A 21,156-nucleotide genomic window follows, 5' to 3' on the forward strand; every position below is an offset into this window, starting at 1 on the left:
TCCATCCATCCATCCATCCATCCATCCACCCGTCCATCCACCCGTCCATCCACCCGTCCACCCGTCCGTCCACCCGTCCGTCCGTCCGTCCTGCACTAGAGCTGGCATGGTCCCAGGCGCTGAGGAGACTAGCGAACAGAGTCTCTGCCCTGCTGGCTCTCAGAGTTCAGTGAGAGAGAGGAAAACCGAAACCAACGCTGTGGGGTCTGTAGGAAGAGCTTAGAGGAGGAACAGAGGAGGGACGGGCCGTGAGCAGGGTGGATGCTGTTTCAGCACTTTACACACCTCACCCCTCACCCTCACAGCTCAGCAGGGTCACGTTGTCATCCTCGCCTTACAGGTTCGTAGCTGAGGCTCAGAAAGGTTCCGTACTTGCTCAGGGTCACACAGCCACTAACATGAGCTGAAACTCAGACCTCTTGCGTCCAAACCTGTGCGCTTGCCACGGCCGCGAGCCCTGCTTCTCCCTGTACTTCCTGGATGAGGGTGTGCTCTTTAGAATCGGAGGCGGTGTGCCACCTGCGTACTGAATGCCAGATCGCCGGCACGGCTAGTGGAGAGAAAATGTCCTTGGCAGAGACGCTGGCAGAGCAGGCAGAGAGCTTTCTTTGGCTTGGGAACTGGGAGCCGCCTTAAACATATAATGCTTAAGGAAATACGGGAGGAGGGATTTGGTAGGGGGCTGGGGTGGGCTAGAGGTCGCCCCCTACCTCGTGAACGCTCAGTTACCTGCAGGGGTGCGTGTATAAGTTGATAGCCACGTTACGGGCGATGTGATCCTGATCTTTCCTGAGATCGCAGTGTTTGAACCAAGACCCTGTTGTTGTAGAAATCAGATCCAGATCCGAAGGAGGAAGACAAATCATCTGTGTTCCTTCCCTGACACATACTTGCATTTTATAGTAGCGGAGGCTGAGACCCAGGGCGGCTCAGCAACTTTCCCAGGAAAACCCCTGGCTCAGGCTTTTTCGGTGCCCACCGCCCCTCCACCAACCCCTTGCTCTTCCCGGAGCGGGAGGGCTGTCAGCACCTTCCTTCGTCTCCCACCGCCAGTGTCTCCAGTTCTTGGAGCAGCACTAATGTCCCGCTAATGGTTTTAATGGTTCTCCCAGCAGCGTGTGAAGTGGTGCGCTGCTCCATTGTTTAAACCCACGTGATGGAGGCTCTTACTTGATTCCTTAACGTCTGCCTCCCTCTCCTCTGCAGCTCTCGCCTGGCCCTGAGTTTTCCCTGGATCCTGGAGGTTGGGGGAGGAGGGCAGGCTTCCCCCCTCCCCCACACACAAGTGGGGCCTGCAGGGTAGCCCCTGCCCAGAGCCCCGGGGTGGGGGGGGTGGGGGTCTCCAGGCCAGCCTGAAGCAGCACTGTTCTCAGCCAAGACTCCAGCCCACCCACCAAAGACCCTGGAGCCCGGCTGACGGTACCAGTTCTGGCGCCTACCCGCTGTGTGACTCTGGGCAAACCGTTTCACCCCTCCGTGCTCCTTTTTCCTCACGTTACTTGAGAATAATAACAATACAGCTACCTCACTGAGTTATTCCGAGAGTTGAATGACACAAAGCAGGCACAGTGCTTAGCACCGTGCTGGACACCTGAGAAGCACAGAGGAGATCTCAGCGACCTCTGCTGTGGGTGGTGGTAATGTTGTTACGCAGCCTCGGTTTAATAGACAAGTGACTGACCTTGTCTGAGAGACCAGCGCCACAAAGATGAGTAAGACAGCATAGCTGGTCTCAAGGAGCTCTTCTTAGTAGAGGGGACAAGACAGCAGCCAGGGAACTGTAATGCAAGACAAGAAAACAGAAACGAGAGGGGACCAGGAGCCTGCCAGGCGGTTCAGGGGACACTCGCCTATTTTAAAATGAGATTTGGACCAGCAAAGAGGGCCCAGGTGAGGGAAGCTGAGGGGTAACAGCTCTAGGAGAACCTGGGCTGGGGAAGAACAGAGCCAGTTTGGGAAAAGGAGGAGAAGGAAGAAGAGGCCGCGGAGGGGACTCAGAGCATGCACCTCTTGCAAGCAAGGCCACCAGAGAGCCCTTTCCTCAGTCAGCACTCGGGAGCCAGGCAAGGATTTGGGGCAGGAAATGAGCACATTCCAAGTGTGAAACTTTCTCAGGCTTGCATCTTCCTTAGAGGAGAAGGAAACAAGTCCACTCTGAAAAGCTCTCCACATTCACTTTTTTCTTTCTTTCTTTTTTTTTTTTTTTGCGGTACGCGGGCCTCTCACTGCTGTGGCCTCTCCCATTGCGGAGCACAGGCTCCGGACGCACAGGCTCAGCGGCCATGGCTCACGGGCCCAGCCGCTCCGCAGCATGTGGGATCCTCCCGGACCCGGGCACGAACCCGCGCCCCCTGCACCGGCAGGCGGACTCTCAACCACTGCGCCACCAGGGAAGCCCCACTTTTTTCTTAATTGTGGTAAAATATATGTAAAATTTTCCATTTTAATCATTTTTAAGTGTACAGTTCAGTGGCATTAAGTACATTCACAGTGTTGTGCAATCATAACCACTATTTCCAAAAGTTTTTCATCACCCCAAACCGAAACTTTGTAACCATTAAGCAATAATTCCCCATTCCCCCCACCTCCAGCCCCTGGTAACCACTGTTTTACTTTCTGTCTCTATAAATTTGACCATCTAGCTACCTCATATAAGTGGAATCACATATTTGTCCTTCTGTGTCTGGCTTATTTCACTTAGCATGTTTCCAAGGTTCATCCACGTTGTAGCATGTGTCAAAACTGCATTCCTTTTTATGGCTGGATAATATTCCATTGTATGGATAGACCGCATTGTTTTTATCCATTCATCCGTTGATGGACATTTGGGTTGTTTCCACTTTTTGGCTAGCCACATTCACTTTTTAATATTTTAGACCAGGTTATGGGATAGGGAGGGATTAAAACAGGGATCTGCTCCTTCTCTCTCTGATTCCTTACCCCTCTTTGTGGCTTGCTTTTCTCATGGACACTCTCAACCTCCTTCCTGCTCAAAAGGGCCCCCCAAAATGGGCAGACCTAAAGAGGAAGCACAGTTGATGGGTTACAGTGAGAGCCTGTCACTTAAACAGTGCCTGACCCACAGGACTTTTACCTGTGGAGAACCTGTGAGTACTGACTCTGACACCCAGATTTAAGAGCTTGATAGCAATGATAATCTCCTCCTTCCCCTTCCTCAGGCTGCCCTGAAGCCCAGGCAAGGTGTGAGCTCAGGGGAGAAATAGCAGAATGGAAACTTTGCCATGTCCAAGGATTTAATGGTTTCTTAAGGAAGCAGCAGTTCTGATGTGTGTGTGTGTGTGTGTTTTAATAGTGAAAACTTTTATATTTAGAGTTAGCCAGCTGGACTCAGTTTAGGTGATCCCAATTTTGTTGGCAACATCCAAAGCATCATAGTCGGGGCCAGTTGAACACAGGGCTTCTTCTCTCCATCAGGCCTGATCAGGGTGTTGACCTTGGCCACACCAGTGTCATAGAGCTTCTTCACAGCCTGTTTAATGTGGTACTTATTGGCCTTGACATCCACAATGAACACAAGTATGTTGTTATCCTCTATCTTCTTCATGGCTGTCTTGGTGGTGAGGGGAAACTTGATGATGGCATAGTGGTCAAGCTTGTTTCTCCTAGGGGTGCTCTTCTGAGGCTATTTGGGCTGCCTCCTGAGCTGCAGTATTTTGGGCCATCAGAAGGTGGGTGACGTCCAGATCTTCTTTTTTCTGTGGCTGTGGGCGACTTTCAACACTGCTTTCTTGGCCTTCAAAGCCTTTCCCTTGGCTTCGGCTTTGGGAGGGGCAGGGGCTTCCTTCTTTGCCTTCGGTGCCATCATCGTGAAAAGGCCAATGTGTTCTTGAAAATTAAACAGTAATCTTCATGGAATAGAAATAGAATGTAGAACTTCTAAATGACTAGAGAACAATAAAAGAACCAAAGAAAACTTGATCAGTCCAGCAAGAGTAATTAAAAGAGGGAATAAAAGAAGAAGTAACCAAAAAGAGATATAATAAATGGAAAAGATAGGTAAACTAACAGGAACAAGATGAAACACTAGTAAATCACAATAAACATAAATGGGTTAAATTCCACTACAAAGAGTGAAAAAGGCTCAGATGAGGTTTTTTAATGATAAAATCCATTTGGTATTTATAAAAGACTTTTCAGATGACACGAAAAGGAAGATTAAAACATAAGAAAGAGAGGGCAGCGCTATTAGTGTCAAACAAGTTCAAGGCAAACATGTTCAAGGCAAAAAAAGCATTAAATAGGGCAAAGTGAGATATTTTGTTGATCAAAAGCACAGTTTCCCAGTAAGATTTCAGAGCCTCTTGACTTTGGAGGTCTGCCCTTGGGGAGGTTGAGGGCTCTTGACCTCAGCAGTCTGCCCTGAGGGGGGGTCAAGGAGGGCAGTAGGTCTTATGAACATAAAGAGTAACTTGGACTTCACTGTGAGAGGCAGCATCTTTCTTTCTTCCCTCCTTCCCTCCCTCTTTCCTTCCTTCCTTCCTTCCTTCCTTCCTTCCTTCCTTCTTTCCTTCCTTCCTTTCTTTCCATCTTTCTTTCTTTCCCAAACGCTCATGTTTTATCCCTTTTTCTTGTGAGGATCTTTTATAATCCCAGCATGTAAGCAAGACGTAAATATACTCTGGGCCTTTACTGGTCCCTGGACGTATCAGGGGAGTAGAAGGGGCAAAGGGTGGAGGCAGCACCTTTCTTTCACATCCCTCAGCATCTACCCATCATCAGTCTCTTCACCGTTGCAATTTTTGCTACTATCTTTCTGTAGCTACTTCTCTAAACCAGTATTTGTACTTTGAGCATCAGCGTTTGCTCTCTGGAAACGTGCATGGAGCAATATGAGGGGCGGACTCCATGGAACTTGTGAGAATGTGCGGTCTGCAGCCTTAGCTGCCTGAATTTTAGTCCCTCTCCTCCTCTCCCCACTGGGCTCACCCATTGAGGTATGCTGGGGCCACTTTCTCAGTTCCCAGCCTCCTTCCCTTCTTTCCAACTCCAGGCCTTCCTGGTCCTCTGCTGGCTTCCTTCTCACGTTCCATTTCTTGCCTCCCTCCACTCAGACACCCCCCACAGGCCTCTGGGATCAGCCCGCCTTATGTAGCTGAGTGAAGGGGGCCCACCTTGCCTCTATGAGAGCCCAAGAAAGGCCTGAAATGCCACTGGCCCCATTATCAAGATCTGAGAAGCTGTAGCACAAACCTTTTCCCATCTCAGTAAATCCCTGGCACTGTAGAAGGTTTGTACTGTGGCAAGAAAAACAAAAAGCCACTGAAATACTGACCTTGACCGAGGCTGCTGTTTGGATTTCTCCAGGCAAAGAATGATCCTTGGCACGTTTCTGCTGTGAGAAGATGTGCAGGTGGGGTAGCTGATCTCAGGTCTTGCCCTGTGCCCCTCAGGCCCTCCCGCATCACCCCAGGGCAGCTAACCCTCAGAAACAGCTTCTCAAGTGTTTATCTTTTTTATTTGTATTCATTTTTATTTTTATCAATAAAAAATACATATCTTAAAAGTCATATAGAAAAACAGCAGATCCTGTCCCAGCCTCCCCTCTTCAATTTCTACCCTTCAGAGACATCCTCCGTTCTTTCTTATCTTTTAGCTGTCTCTTCTGGTATTTATCTCCTATTTCTACATAACATGTGCTCATGCTGCTAGTTCTTGATTTTTCAGTTTGGGCTGTTTTGGTTATTGTTGTTTAATTTCCTGCTGGAGGAGATAAGTATGTACACTATTACACCTCTCATAAACACATGTATTATTTCTCCTTCTTCCATCCCTCAGTATTATTTATACCTCCCTATTTAGGTAAATTACTATATTTCTATTATAATGGCTGTATAGGTTATTCATAGCTGAGCCAATCAGCACACTGTGATTACATTTTCTTTCTTTTGATTCCCCAGAGTTAGCCATTGCCTCTTTTTTTCCAGCCTTAGCCCTCCATTTTTTGAGCTTGCTTATGGTGTGTGTGTGTGTGTCATTTTTATTTTTATGTACACAGATTTATCAGTTTTTTTCTTTAATAGCTTCTGCATTTGAGTCTTAAGAAAAACCTAACTCCACTCTGCCTCCATGTTCTCTTTTAGTATTCTCATGTTTTTAGAACAGTTTTAGATTTAGAGAAAAATTGAGAAGCTAGTGCAGAATTCCCACATTATCCACCCCCACACAGTTTTCCCTATTTTTTTTTTTTTTTTTGCGGTACGCGGGCCTCTCACTGTTGCGGCCTCTCCCGTTGCAGAGCACAGGCTCCGGACACGCAGGCTCAGCGGCCATGGCTCACGGGCCCAGCCGCTCCGCGGCATGTGGGATCTTCCCAAACCGGGGCATGAACCCCTGTCCCCTGCATCGGCAGGCGGACTCTCAACCACTGCACCACCAGGGAAGCCCATCCCCTATTATTAATATCTTACATTAGTATGATACATTTGTGACAATTAGTGAACCAATACTGATACATTATTAACTAAAGTTTATATATTATTTAGATTTCCTTAGTTTTTACCTAATGTCCTTTTTCTGTTCCACAGTCCTATCTGGGATACACTATTAACATTTACTTGTCACATCTCCTTAGGCTCCTCTTGGCTGTGATGGTTTCTCAGCCTTTTCTTGGTTTCGATGACCTTGATAGTTTTAAAGCATACTGGTCAAGTATTTTGTAGAATTTTGGGATTTGTCTGATGTTTTTCTCAATATAAAACTGGGGTTATGGGTTATTAGGAGGAAGACCACAGACACAGAGTGCCATTTAAAAAAAATTATTGAAGTATCGTTGGTTTACAATGTTGTGTTTAATTTCAGCAGACTCAGTTATACATGTACACACACACACACACACATATATATTCTTTTCATAATCTTTTCCATTATGGTTTGTCACAGGATATTGAATATAGTTCCCTGTGGTCTACAGTAGGACCTTGTTGTTTATCCATCCTGTATACAATAGTTTGCCTCTGCCAGTGCCAAACTCAGAGTACCATTTTTACCACATCATATCAAGTGTACCTACTGTCACCATGACTCATGACCGTTGATGTTGCCTTGCCCACACCGGCTGACATGATGTTTGTCAGGTGTCATCACTGTAAAGTTACTTTGGAAGGAAGTCACCATGTGCAGCCCACACCTAAGGAGTGGGGTTTATAATTTCCCTCCTTGAGGGTAAAGTGTCTACATACATTATTTAGAATTCTTTTGCATGGGAGGTTTGTCTCTCCTTCCTCATTTATAAATCTATTCAATCATTTACTTATATGGCTATTTATTCTATACTTGGGGTTATAACTCAGTACTGCTGTATCTATTTTGATGCTCCAACTGTTCCGGCTTTGGCCACTGGGAGCTCTTTCAGCTGGCTCCTGTGCTCTTTTGACATACCCCCATTGAAGTTTTTTGTTGGTTTGTTTTTTGAAGGATTTTATTTTGTTTTAGTGTTTCTTTACTTTCTGGTACTACAAGATGCTCCAGGTTCATCTTGTATATATTCTACCCCAATCCTAGAATCAGCCATATCTTCCTTATATTATAGAATCATATTAAAAACCAAGATCTGGGCAATAAGTGTACTTATTGCTACTGGGGTGTCCTTTCTTTTAGACCCTCTCAGATGACAGAGCAAAAAAATATATGTGTTTTCATTTTTCATATTTGATCTTTGATCCATTTGGAGCTCATCCTAGTATATTCTGAGACACACGTCCTGCTTTACCCTTTTGTGTCAACATCATTTATTAAGGAATCTATTTTCTTCCCACTGATTTGAGATGCCACCTTTATAATATACTAAATTTCCATCTGAAACAGAATGTACTTCTATTCAGTCCACCGGTTTCTTTGTCTGTTCATGTACCAGCTACACACTGTTTTAAGTATTGAGACTAATATGTCTTAATATCTAATACATGTAATTAATATATCTTACTACGTAGCAGGAATGGTTCCCCTCCTTGTTGTCCTTATTTTTTAAAGTTTCCTTGGCTTGAAAAAAGAAGTATTTGAAAAAAAAAAAAGTTTAATGCCTTAAAAAATTTCATACTCCGTTCTTGGTGAGGGAAAGATACTGAGGCACCGTTGATCCATCCACGTGAACATGAAGCTGAAACACTTTGATTGCAGGCCTTTCTGTTCACCCAGCAGACCGGGTGGGCCGTGAGCCAGGAGCATCACACTTCCGTGCTGGAATCTGGGGGCTATAAATATTGACAGCCCAGCGTTCCCATCCTCCTAAAGATGGTGACAGGCAAAATAGGGCATCGCTAAAACTTGAGAGGGAAACTTTTCTGGGAAACCTCTTTTTTTTTTTTTTTTTTTGCGGTACACGGGCCTCTCACGGTTGTGGCCTCTCCCGTTGCGGAGCACAGGCTCCGGACGCGCAGGCTCAGCGGCCATGGCTCACGGGCCCAGCTGCTCCGCGGCATGTGGGATCTTCCCGGCCTGGGACACGAACCTGCGTCCCCTGCATCGGTAGGTGGACTCTCAACCACTGAGCCACCAGGGTAGCCAGAAACCTCTTTTTTGAGAAGACAAAAAGGGAAGTGAAAAACCCATTGTCAAACATCTTTGTTACAGGGCATTGTTTTAGTGATCAATATATTTCACTGACAGTCCTCGGTGCTTTGAAGAAACTTCCTACAGTTTCCAAATACTTGAAGAAAATGAGCATTACGGCTGTTTTCGCCAGGGCAGCCTGGGTTCAGAGACGTCCGTGTCTCTCTTCTTTCCTCCTGCTTCCCTGAAGCTGTGTGGGAAAGAAGCAGAAAATGACCAACATCCTGTCTCCAAAGCCAGTTGCCTGATGCAGTTAGTAGATACCCCAAACCTAAACAACTCATTGTCCCTGTCCGCTCCAAAAGTCTCAGCCCCCTTCCAGGCTACCAAATCCACCCCCACGCTTGCAAGGATGCTGACGCAGCCTTTCAGCTTCATTATCTGGGAGGAAAAATGCATGCAGTGCCCATAATTTACTGGTGCAGGCAGGAGAGCTGCCTGGTGCCCGGAGCAGAATCCTGCATGTGGGGCTGGCCTGAAGATGCTTTATCTGTGTCAAGGGAAAAGGCGGGGGCAAGGTCAGGAGCCGCTACCTGGGCCTCCATCCATGGGAGCAGCTCTGTCTTCTCAGACCTCTGACTGTGAACCGCCCCTCAAGGCACCCAGGTAGCTGACTCCCTGCTCTGTCTCTAAGGACCCAACAGGAAAGGAGGTGTCTCTCCCCAGCTGGGCCAGGAAGGAGCAGCTCAAACCAGATGGTCACTGAACCAGTGGCCGACCTTGTGCCCCACCCCCCTCCGACTCTGGGTCCAGCCTGACTGAGACCCAGAGGGGCCTTGTTGTCTCATGGCCACATCCTGTTGTTGTATTTAACAATGGAACTCCTGACCCCAGTTCTTGGATATCCCCCAGTTCGAGGGGGATATCTTGGGCAGGGCGCTTTCTCCCGCCCTCCCTTTTTTGTGTCACATTTTTTTGAGGGCGAAACCCCTGGTGGCTCTGTGGCGGTTTCTGCTTGAGGCACCGCAATGCGGGCTGCTTGGCTCTGGTGGGGGGGGGGGCGAGCATTTATGGGTTGTGGCTTTTCCACAGCTTCTTGACTCCCCCGACCTTGGCAGCCTGATGGCTCCTTCTTCTCAGGTGGGGCCCAGACAGGTCCCGGCCCCCAGCAAAGAGCTGCTCCAGGACACCTGACCCCACTTGGTGGCTGGGTGGGCCAGGGCTTTGTAACCAGACCTGGAAAATGCAGGAGGGGTTCAGACGCTTCAGTAGCTGATGTCTGGAGATCAATTAGAGATAATGGCTCTGGGTGGACTCGAAGAAGCATGGCCAGGATTTTTCCTGGTTGTGATTGTGTTCACCTCATTAACCGGCCTTTTTCTTTTTCTTTTTCTTTTTTTTTTGAGGGTGGCACAGAAGTGTCACACTGTTTGTGCTGCCTGCCTTGTTTTACTCATACGGGGACCAGGCATCGACCCACGGCGGGCTGGGAGCTCCCCAACCTCCACTCAGATGGAGGAGGCAAAGGCCCACGCTTCTGCTCACAGCCCTCCAGACCCTTGCCCTCCCTGCGACCCTCTGTGTGTATAGTTTTTAAAAAATCTCCTCCTTCATTCATTCAACAATCATTTAAGTTCCTTCAACGTCCCAGACACTGTTCTGAGACAGACAAGGAGCCCGCTCTCTGGGAGTTCACAGGCCATAGAGATGATAAACAAGACAAGAAAGAAAAAAAGATATGCAAAAGTGCGATGTTTAGGGCGGAGAATTAAAATAGAGACCATCGATAGACTGCGCCTCTGGGTGAGAAGGCCTCTCTGAAAAGATGGCATCCAGGCCGAGACCCAATTGATAGGAGGTGGCCCGGTGGAGCAGACAGTCAGTGCAAAGGCCCTAGGCTGGGAACAGCAAGGGGACTAGGACAGCGGAGTGAGGGGCAGATGTGCTTGGGAGAAGCCCGAGCAGCCTGCAGAGGACAGTGTTCTCTCGCCCACCTATCGTGTGCACGTGGAACCTCAAGGCGCACCTTCCTCTTCCAGAGGAGGGCAGGGGCTTAACTGGAGGTGACAGCAAGTGGAGATGAGCGGCCAAGAGAGCCCGTCGACTCCGACCCTAGGTGTGGCCCTGCCCCGCACCAGCTGCCTAACTTTCACTTCTCCAAGCTGCAGCTTCCCTGTTACTGGAACAGCACGTTTGGGCCAGACTTCAGTGGTTTTCAAAATTTGCTTTTGGACAGAGGAACCCCTTTCTTCAAGGAAGCTCTTCTGGGGAGGAAGTTAGTATGTCAAGGGTCAGCAGGAGGCAGGCATGTCACTGGGAAAGGGGCCCAGAACTCTGCCCACCTGCCCTTCCTGCCCCCAGCCAGCCCACCTCCAGCCTTCAGCAGTAAATAACAGGGCCTGGATTGCCCTGAGCTTTGGGCTGGGGTGCTGCAGACAGGCGGGAGAGGGGCTCAGCCCAGCATGACCACAGGCAGCCCAGCCCCAGGCTGGCCGCTCCCCTCCTGCAGCTTCCTCCTCAGTAGACGTGAGTGACAGAGCCTATGCCTTGCCAGCCCCATGGTTGCTGGGAGGCTTGGATGTTTGGAACAGCTCCAAGTGCCTCAAGAAAAAATAGGATAGAAACAGAAGATGCTCTTTACCTGGAACACTGCTGTGGCTCGGGAAGTGCCCGGGCACACCTGTGCAGAGCCTGGCACCTTTCCCTCTGCAGAGTCCTCCCCCACCCTGCACCGCAGTAGCCACAGCAGGTGCCCTGACACAACCCCCGTCCTCAGTCTCTTTAAGGACCTGACACTCTAGGGAAAAGGCCACATGGGTCTGGGGTCCTTACTGTCCAGTCCATCCATAAACAGGAGCCCTGTGAATCAGACAGGGATGCTTTTGACTACAGGTCTAAAAACCCAGCTGGCTCTATAACAAAACATGAAGGTTTTTTACACCTGAAATAGGAAGAGTGGTGGCGCAGCTGTTGGTGTTGATGTCAGCCATGTTGGGTTGGTGTCTCTGTGATGTTATTGACCTTTTCCTCACACTAGCAAGTTGGCTGCTATTGCTCCAGCCATCTTGTCCACATTCAGGGTAAGAAGAAGATGGGAAGGGGTGGCGTAAGCTTAGTCCAGCAAAGCAAAAGCTTTCCCAGAGAGTTGCCAGTACACTTTTGTTAACATCTCATTGGCCAGGGTCACATGGCCACTTCCAGCTGCGGGGGTGCAGGTGGGGGGTGGGGGCTGGGAAAGAAAAAATTTCACTTCCCACCTTCTGTAGTTCAGACAAGGGAGAGAGAAATGTTGAGTCTAGCTATCAGGTAAGTTAGTCCACAGTATCTGCCGTGGCCTGGGCACCATCATTTGAGCTTGACAATGCCTTTGGGTGTTAAGTTGCCAAAGGCTTGGGCAGGGGGAAGAATAGTAAGGGAGAGGCTTCCCTGGCCATCCAGTGGTTAAAAGTTCGCCTTCCAATGCAGGGGCTGCAGGTCCGACCCCTGGTCAGGGAGCTAAGATCTCATATGCTTCACAACCAAAAAACCAACATGTAAAACAGAAGCAATATTGTGCCAAGTTCAGTAAAGACTTTAAAAGATGGTCCACATCAAAAGAAAAAAAAGAATAGTGAGGGAAGGAAACAGAGCGGAAGCAGGGAGGAAGGGAAGAGAGGAGGGGGTGGCAGGGAGGGGAGCAGGAACCATCTTCCGAGGCCTTCTGTGTGCTGGGTCCCTTACAGACAACATGGGGAAACTGAGGCTCGGCGTCAGAGAGCTCAGGTAACTCACCCAAAGTGCGTGAGAGGCAGAGCCTGTTCCCTCCCACATTAACGCTGCTATTTCCCAAGGGATGGGTGGGGAGGTGGGGGGGAGAAGGGAAAGGAGAAAGAAAGTGATGGTGAGGTTAGGGCCAGGCCAAGGCCCCCTGCACCAGCAGCTTCATGGGCACAGGCCTGGGTCTGCTTATCTCACCACCACAGTCCCTCACCTGGGTCAGGCCTTGGCACACAGTAGGGGCTCAAGAAATGTTTGTTGACTGATGTCTGTATCATTAATTACTTATCTTTCACATCATCATCATTAACAATAACTAGGGTTTGGGCAGGTGTTCTGTGTCAGGCATCAGTCCAGCGCCCTGCAGGCATCCCTGCATTTAAGCACACAGCAGTCTTCAGAAACAAGCTTCTATTATTGTGCCCCCATTTCAGAGATGAAAAAACTGAGGCTTGGAGAAGTTAAGTCTCCTGCCTGAGATCACACCGAGGAAGGGCCTGAATGCAAGCAAAACATGTCCCCTGCTCTACCCCCACCTTAGATGCTGACCCTCAAACACAGGACGCCAGCCACCAGCAAGGCCTCTGTGCAGCATCTCTGGCCCCAAAGCCTTGGCTGCTACCCGTCCCCCCACACAACCCCCACCTGCAGCCTCCGTCACGGAGGGACCACCTGCCCCAGTTTCCCAGCGTCTCGCTCAGCTCGCAGAGGGGCTCTGCCTCTCCTCCGATCACCTGCTGAGGAGCAGCCGGAGTTGCCTCCCAGGAGACTCCCAGGCCCAGCCGCCCTCAGGGGCTGCACGGAGAAGCTGGGGTTCCAGGCAGGGGCTGACCACCTTGGAGCAGCCTCAACCCCGGGGGAAACCTCTGCCCACCCAGCAGAGGGTTCCTCTCTCTGCTCTGCTGGAGGTCGGTGAAGCACAGTGCCCCGCGGTACGTCTCAGCAGCCCCACCTGGGCAGGGCCCACCATGCACCCTGGAGACCAGCTCACCCTGCTTCAAACCCCAGCACGTCCACTAGCTTTTAGCTCTGTGACTGTGGGCATGTCCCCTGGTCTCTGAGCTGTCGGGGGACTCGATGTGTCATTTAATCTCCCTCCCACAGCCACTATCTTCGTGTGCAAAGTGGTAGTTAAATCACCCTTGTTATTTGGCTGGTCAAATAAGGCAACATATCCTACCACCCAGCACGGGTGCCTGGTAGTGTATGGGTCGCCGTAATGGATTACACCAAGCTCTAAGCTGCTCAGCTATGGTAACTGGCCTCAGCTTTTTTTCCCTTTTTCATACTTTTATGGAAGTATAACACGCATACAGAAAAGAACACGTATCATTAAGTGGACAGCTCAGTAAATCTTTACAAACTGAATCCACCTCTTGTGACCAATTCTCACATCAAAAAACAGAACTTTGTCAGCGCCACAAAGACCCTTTGAGCCCCCACTCTGGTCACTAACCTTTGGCAAGGGTGACCACTCTCCTGACCTCTGATACCACAGATTGCTTCTGCCTGTTCTACTATGGCACGTGTGTGCTCTTTTGCCCACAAGCATGAGTTCGTGAGAGTCCTCGTGTTGGGGCCTGCACCACTAGTTTGTTCCTTTCCGTCGCTGAGCAGTATTCCACAGTGTAGATGTGCCACCATCATCCATTCTCCGCTGATGGACACTTGGTAGTGTCCAGGCCAGGGCTGCTGTGAAAAGTGCTGCTGTGACCATCCCGGCGTGTTTGGGGACCATCTGTACTCATTTTTGTTGTGTGCACCCCCAGGAGCAGTAGTGCCAGGTTGCAGCTGGCCTTGGCTTTTTGGCCAAGCCTCTCCAAAGGTGCCAGGAAAGAAGGGAGAGAGGAGGTAGGTGCCCTCTCTGGGGAGCTCCAAAGTGTGGTCTGCATTAAGGGGGGGTGCGCTTAATTCAGAGCTCTGTTGCAGACATCAGGGCTGTGCTGGGCAGTGGGCAGGATGGGGTCCTGAGTGATGCAGTGGTAGGTCCCTACTGTGTGCAGGATGCTACCGGGGACTCTGCCACCCGAGAGCCTGTCCCAGCCCCTGAGAGCTCATGGTCCAGTTGGGGAGATGAGGTATAGCTGAGGAAATGGGAAGTACTACAAGTGCATTAAGTGATATAAGACTGACGGAGACCTGCCACCAGAGCCGGCTGGGTGGTCTGTGAGATTGACGCTCTGAGTTCAGAGGGGCCTAGATCTGGCAGGGGTGGAGGATGTCTTTGTTAATGGCCCAGAGTATATTTCTACCTAGTGAACGCCCATGCATTCTTCAATGCCCAACTTAAATGTCACCTCCTCAGTGGAGCCCTCCAGGATCCACTATGTCCTTCTCACATAAGTAGGCACTTCCTTCCTAGCAGGTCCCACAACTGTCAAGTACAAACCGAATATATATCCTGTGACTAAAACCTTTGTGGTCATTTGATTAATCTCTCTCTCTCCTGCTGGCCTGCAGGCTACAGGTGGGAAGACCTGTATCTGTGTTGTTCATTGTTGTGTCACCCATACTAATCATGGTGCCTGGCATGTGGTAGGGGGTCTATACATTTTTGTGGAAAAAACGTGTGTCTGGAAGCATGCATGATCAAAGGCTTGAAGGGGGTCACACATGGGCAGTTGAGGGACAGCAGTTGTGAGTCTGAAGCAGAGTTCACAGTTTGGAACAGAAGGCTGTAAGGCCAACAGGGCTGTGGAAGCCCTTAAACACCAGGCCAGAGAGCTCTAACTTGATTCTGCCCGTGACTGGGAACCATTGAAGGTTTTGGAGTAAGAGAGATTAATTGATGACATTTTAAAGCAACACATTTCTGAAAAGGCAATTGATCAAATTGTAATTTTTACCTTTTGTCATGGTTGTTAGGAAAGTGTATTTCAACAAGTCAGACTCTTAGTGATACGCATCATGGGAAATTTATCTGAATAGAGAAGGAGATAGGAAACGGCATGGGACAGTTTCTCCTAGATTTCAACAAAGGTGTCAAACCAACTATGAGGTTGCAGCCAGCTGAGCAAAAATCAGTGAATGTGAAGAATAAATGGATAAGCTGAGTTACTACTCAACCTGCAGATCAGGTATTTCGAATCCAGGCACGTCTGAAGCCCTGGAGCTTCTATCCCCGCTCTTCTTCCTACCGAGATGCCCTCTCCACTTGCCACCTGTCACATTCCTCCCGCCTTCTTTGGTTCAGAGTAGATGTCACCTCTTCCAGGAACCACCCCCCAACAGCCCCTCAGTCAGAAACGCGCCCCCCCCCTCACCGTTTGCCATAATTGTGCTGCACCTGGAGCCTTCCCTGCTGTGGCAAGAGTTTGTCTTTATTATGCTGCGGGCAGGGACAGTTCATGGCAGGTAGAGGTGAGTGCTGGCCCTACCAGATATTAAAATATATTCCAGAGCTATGCTATTGGGACAGGAATTGACAGATCAGTAGAATAGGCAATTCCAAAAGTAAGGGGAAATTAGTATACTATAAAGATGGCACTTCCAATCAGTGGATAAAGATGAGTTATTTAAAAGATGGAAAAAATAAAATAAAATAAAATAAAATAAAATAAAATAAAAGATGGTATTGGGGGCTTCCCTGGTGGTGCAGTGGTTAAGAATCCGCCTGCCAATGCAGGGGACACGGGTTTGAGCCTTGGTCCGGGAAGATCCCACGTGCCGCAGAGCAACTAAGCCTGTGCGCCACAACTACTGAGCCTGCGACCTAGAGCCCGCAAGCCACAACTGCTGAGCCTGCGTGCCACAACTGCTGAATCCTGCACACCTAGAGCCCGTGCTCCACAACAAGAGAAGCCACTGCAATGAGATGCCCGCACACCATAATGAAGAGCAGCCCCCATGAGTAGCAACGAAGACCCAACACAGCCAAAAAAAAAAAAGATGGTACTGGGACAACTAGGATAGGCATTAAAAAACAAAATAAGCTAGATCTTCACCTCACTTCTTATATGGAGAGAAATTACAGATAGAATAAAGATTTAACTCTAATGAAGCTATAAATGCTCTAGAAGAAAATATGGGTGAATTACATTTATAATTTTAGAGTGGAAAAAGAAAAACCTTTGTTTTGACGTGAAATCCTAAAGCCCTAAAGGAAAAAAAAAACCTAATGAGACAATATAAAAAAAAAAAGTAAAATTTTCATATGGCAAAACATCCCATCATAAATAAAAAGACAACAAAAGGAAAACATGTTTGCAAAATATATGACAAAAGATGAATTCCCTTCCTTTCTAAACAGTTCTTACCAAAAAAAACAAACCACCAGCTCAAGTAAAGGGCAAAGAATATGAATAGATTGTTTAAAAAAAGGAAAAGAATTACAAGTGACCAATAAACACACGATACACATAAATATAGGCTCACATTCCCAAATGAAGAGGGCAGAGAGAGACACCATCTTTCACTTCTCAGATTGACAGAGATAAAGGAGGTTGCTAATACTAAGTGCTGACAAGTGTGTAGTGAAATGACAACTACCAGGTGCTGCTGGCTGCTGGGGAAACTGGTACAGCGTTTGTGGAGAGGGTTCTGACCAGCACTGTGAAAATGCAGACTCCTGATGATGACGGTAAAAGCTACCACTTACCGAGTACTCCCTCTGGGGAAAAGAGCAAGCTGTATTTTATGACCTAACCTCAGAAGTCATAGACCCTCATTTCCACAGCCCTATCCATTGTGCCAGGGGACCAAGGGTGTGATACCAGGAGGGGGAAGGATCATCGGGAGAGCTGGGAGGCCGGACACCACAGTTTCTGATGTCAAAGGGGACATTTTGGTGTCAAATACGTTAAACATACTATCTCATTATCTGCTTTGTAGATGAGGAAACTGGTGCCCAAGGACACTTGTTTGGTGTCAGAGCCAGAATTGGAACCAGTCCCATTTGCCTAGACTCTTTCTAGTCCACCTCCTCAGTGGTCTCCCGGATGCCACTCCTGCTTCCTTATAATTTCATCTCCTCTGATCTAAAAACATAATTTAGATGGCATGATTTCCTTGCTCTTAGAATAAAATCCACACACCTCACGGTGGTGTCCAAGGCTCTGAGTGCTTGGCCCTGCGTGCCCTCTCACCCCTACCTCCTCCCACCCTCCCCCACGCTCTAAATACACTGGTAGCTTTCAAGTCCTCAAACATGCCAAGTCCCTTCTCACCTCAGGGCCTTTGCACCAGCTGTTTCCTCTGCCTGCAAGACTGTGTCCCCAAGTCTTCACCCCGCTGTCAGCTTCCAGCATCCTGGGGTCAGAGCACATGTGGGCTTACTCCTGAGAGGGGCCTTCCCTGACCACTCAGCCCAGAGCCCACCTTATCTCCACCCTCAACCCGTCTCCCCTCCACCCCTCACCGCCCCCATCCTCTGCGTCTCCTTCACCCCATCACCACCTCGCTCTTTGTCTCTGGGATCCAACCAAGATTCAAACTTCGCATTTCAATGTTTTTTCTCATTAGTCTCGTGATTAAAAGAAACTAATGACAGTGCATCTTTTGAAGTGTCCGGGATACTTGTGTTATGGAGTCTCTCTTTCAGTATTTCTTGTCTGGTGGTTTCTTCGTGATCAGATTCAGGTTAAGCATTTTGGAGGGGAGGACTTGACATGGGGAGAACATAACATAGGTAATGCTGTGTTCTCTCATTGCATCCCTTCAGGAAGGAAGCACATCGTGTCAGGTGGTTCTACTTCGGGGTCTGCTGCATTTGATCACTTGATTGGGGGGTGTCTACCAGTCTCTGCATTGTGCAGGCACATGTGCCTTTTATCATTAATAAGGAATTTGTAGGGATAATTTTTTTTTTTTTTTTATGCTTTGAGATGCTTGAATAGCATCTGTTCTGGTCACACTAAGATCCTGTTATTCCTAATCACAACCTCTGGTTCCCATGGCCAGGTCCCTGCTCACAGAGCGTGCTCATTTCATATGGGAATCCGCCTGGAGGGGTTTGCTGCTTAAGAAGCTCCACAGAGCAAATGCCCTGCCAATTTTGCCATTTACAAAGGCACCCACTGTTTGCAGAGCCTGGAGGGGACATGAAGGCAGTACCGCCGCCTTAAGCAGACTAGAGCAGCCCTTCTCTGTCATGGTCTCCCACCAGCCTGGGGCTGGAAGAAGAGACACATCACTGGGAGAATTAGTGGTCAAGAGACTAGGTTATGTCATTCCTTGTTGGGACTCATGCTGTGGCCACTTTAAGGATATGCGCAGAGACACAGAGAGCAACCTACACAAGGTTACTCAAGGAGTGGCAGCTTCTGCAGGAATTAAGGAGCCGGGAGATTTCTGCAGGCTTCAGCACACACGAAAACTCACCTAATTCGCCGTGCTGCTAAATAGCCAGGCTTCTCCAGGGCTCCCAACCGCTTCCTGTGTATCGAGTGAGGCTGGGGCTGTTTTATCTCAGGGATGGTAAATGAGTTCACATTTCATGCCTAGAGAAAATCACTGCTCTGCCCTCCTGGCGTACTAGCTCTTTCTCTTATTAGTCAGAGAAGAGGTGGCTTATCTGGGTTCAATTCCACCTTTGAACATCAGCTGGATCTGGCTTTATATTTCAAGCCCAGATGTCCACCACCGCTGTGAAATAGTGACTCAGGCCAGGAGAAGTCAGAGGTCTCTAGAAATGTGGTGGGAAGAGATGGGAAATCCTGGGCCTGAATTATCTCATTTTCAGAGTGAGGAAGGACAGTTCCCATGTTGGAAACACCCATATTTCCCTGTATGAACTGAAGATTCGTGGCCACTAATTAATTCTAAAAATCATTATTGGTGTGTGGACGTTCAGACAATGAAGTTTCCAAACTGTCCCCCACCACAAAGGATGAGAAATAAAGATCTCATAGAGAAAAGTGGGAAGAGTGAATTCGTTTGAAAACACATTTGATTTTAGGGATAAAAGGTGCTAATGAGTAACATGCTTAGAGCCTCTTTTAAAAACAAAGTGTGACTTTTATATTGACAGTAAAATCTTTAGCGTGTGCAGAAGGAAGTCGGTGTGCTGTTAATCTGATGTGTTGTCATCTTTTTATTTTTCTAATGGGTGAATACTGAGCCCTGAACCTGCGGTGTTGTACTTCCAACTCGTACCTGTAGAGGGAGCCTTGTTTACCTCGGATTGTTCACAATGCAAAGCTTTCAGTGGAAGAAAGAAAAAGGCTTTTTACAGAAAAAAAGTTGGAGGGTTAAAGGCAGTCTGTTTCGAAATTGCAAACAATCGCGGTGGCTGTCTCGTTTTCTCTTCTTTGCTGGTTTCACTGTGAATGAATTGTAGCGTAAAGTCAGTAGAAATTGCCCCTCCTCTTTGGATGCGACCAGAGGAACCAGGTGGTGGGATCGTTATTGGTTTGTTTTGTTTTGTTTTTTGGCCATTTCCTCACAGAATTCCACGAGGGCAGCTCTCCATCCCCGTTAAAGGACAAGATTTTCTGAAGGCTGATCTGTTGGAGGGTGTGGATTTGGGGAGGGGAGAATCCGCCCTGACCAATCTTCTCTATCGGGGGCTAATTCTGCTGTCGGGGTACGAGCGTGTTATGTTTCAGGCTGAGTCTGAGGCTGCTCAGAGGTCCAGGGTCCCCCACCACCGCAACGCCCGGTGCCGTCTTCTCCTGCACCCCAGGTGGATGAGGTCTGACTGCGCGGAGCACTGCGTCTCTGATTCGCGTGGGTCCTTCCCCTACTGCGATTCTGTGTCTGTCGACAGTGCGCGCCCGGGTCTGGGATGGAGCAGCATTTCTTGATGTTATCCTATGACTTTACAACTGTATCTTGTGCGCCTTAAGGAGCCCGAACTGTGTGGTCTAGAGGAACACAATGTCCGGCGGGAGGTGGGGCGGGGAGAGAGCCGGGAGCAGGCCGGCGGCGGGCGCTGGAGATGGTTGAAATGTTTGGGTCTGACAGGTGAGCGCAGCCGGACTCTTCGGCGCCCGCCAGTGGGAAGAAGGGGAGCAGGGGAGGGTGTAAACTAAGTGGTGGGAAAGAGACAAAGGAAGAGTGAAGAGGCGAGATGGTGCAGAATAGAGGAGGGGGAGGGGAGGGGGCAGCGAATGGGCAGCAAGCCGAGGAGCCCGAGCTTGAACTTGATCGAGAAAAGGGGGGGCCCAGAGTGAGGGGGCGGCACAGAGCCGACCACGTGCCTGTCTTTCCCAGAGCTGGGTCTCGCTCTGACCGCCGGGGGGCCTAGCCCTCTGGCCCAGCAGCCCCGCCCAGCGAGGACCCAAGTCCCCGGGGAACCAGAAGACGCGCAGGGGTCGAGGGCTGTCCGAAGGCCCCAGGGTGCCGGGAGTTCCTAATGGTGCCCGAGTCACTTTCTTTGGGCCAAGTGTCTCCTCTTCTGGTCTGAACGCGGAGAGCCGACCGGGCGCCCCCCAACCCCCACCCCGGACTCGAAGACTGAGTCCTCCGCGAGCAAGGGGCGGGCACAGACCCCACCGCCTTCTTTCCCGGGCTCAGACCCCGGCAAGAATCTTCCTCCAAGCGCTTCCCCCTTAAGAGAGCTCTCCCCACAGAGAGCGCGGCGGCGCGTCCAGCGCGCCCTCATCCCTCCCCCCGTACCTGGCCCAGCACCCGCTCCTTCCTCCTCCTCTCCCCCCCCCCCGCCTCTCCCTCCTTTCTCCTCTCTCTGGGTGCCTCCTTTTTCTCTCTCCCCCTCCCCCAGTGCCCACTCCTCCCTCCCGCCCGCCCGCCCCTCCACCTCCTCCTCCTGCTGCCCCTCCTACTCTCCCAGCGTGCGCCCTCCCAGTGCTCCCCTCCCCCCGGCCCCCGCCCCGTGCCGGGTCCCGCCCCCCTCCCCCGCCTCCCCTTGCCCGGTGCCCCCCTCCCCCTTCCTCCCTCCCGGCCGCGGCGCCGCCGCCGCTGCCGCCGCCGCCGCCGCCGCCGCCGCCGCTGCCG

The 21,156-nt window shown here is 49.7% G+C and overlaps 1 protein-coding gene and 1 pseudogene across 4 annotated transcripts in view; one reads left to right on the plus strand and one right to left on the minus strand.

Moving 5' to 3' along the window:
- NOL4L (nucleolar protein 4 like) overlaps positions 1–21,156 on the plus strand; it is a 130,613-nt gene that overhangs the window by 70,781 nt on the left and 38,676 nt on the right. The gene's annotated exons all lie outside the window — the stretch shown is intronic.
- On the minus strand, positions 3,354–5,426 carry LOC114893866 (annotated as a pseudogene).

The sequence above is a fragment of the Monodon monoceros genome, unplaced genomic scaffold, assembly GCF_005190385.1.
Source record: "Monodon monoceros isolate NGI ecotype Baffin Bay Population unplaced genomic scaffold, NGI_Narwhal_1 Super_Scaffold_13, whole genome shotgun sequence".
Lineage (NCBI taxonomy): Eukaryota > Metazoa > Chordata > Mammalia > Artiodactyla > Monodontidae > Monodon > Monodon monoceros.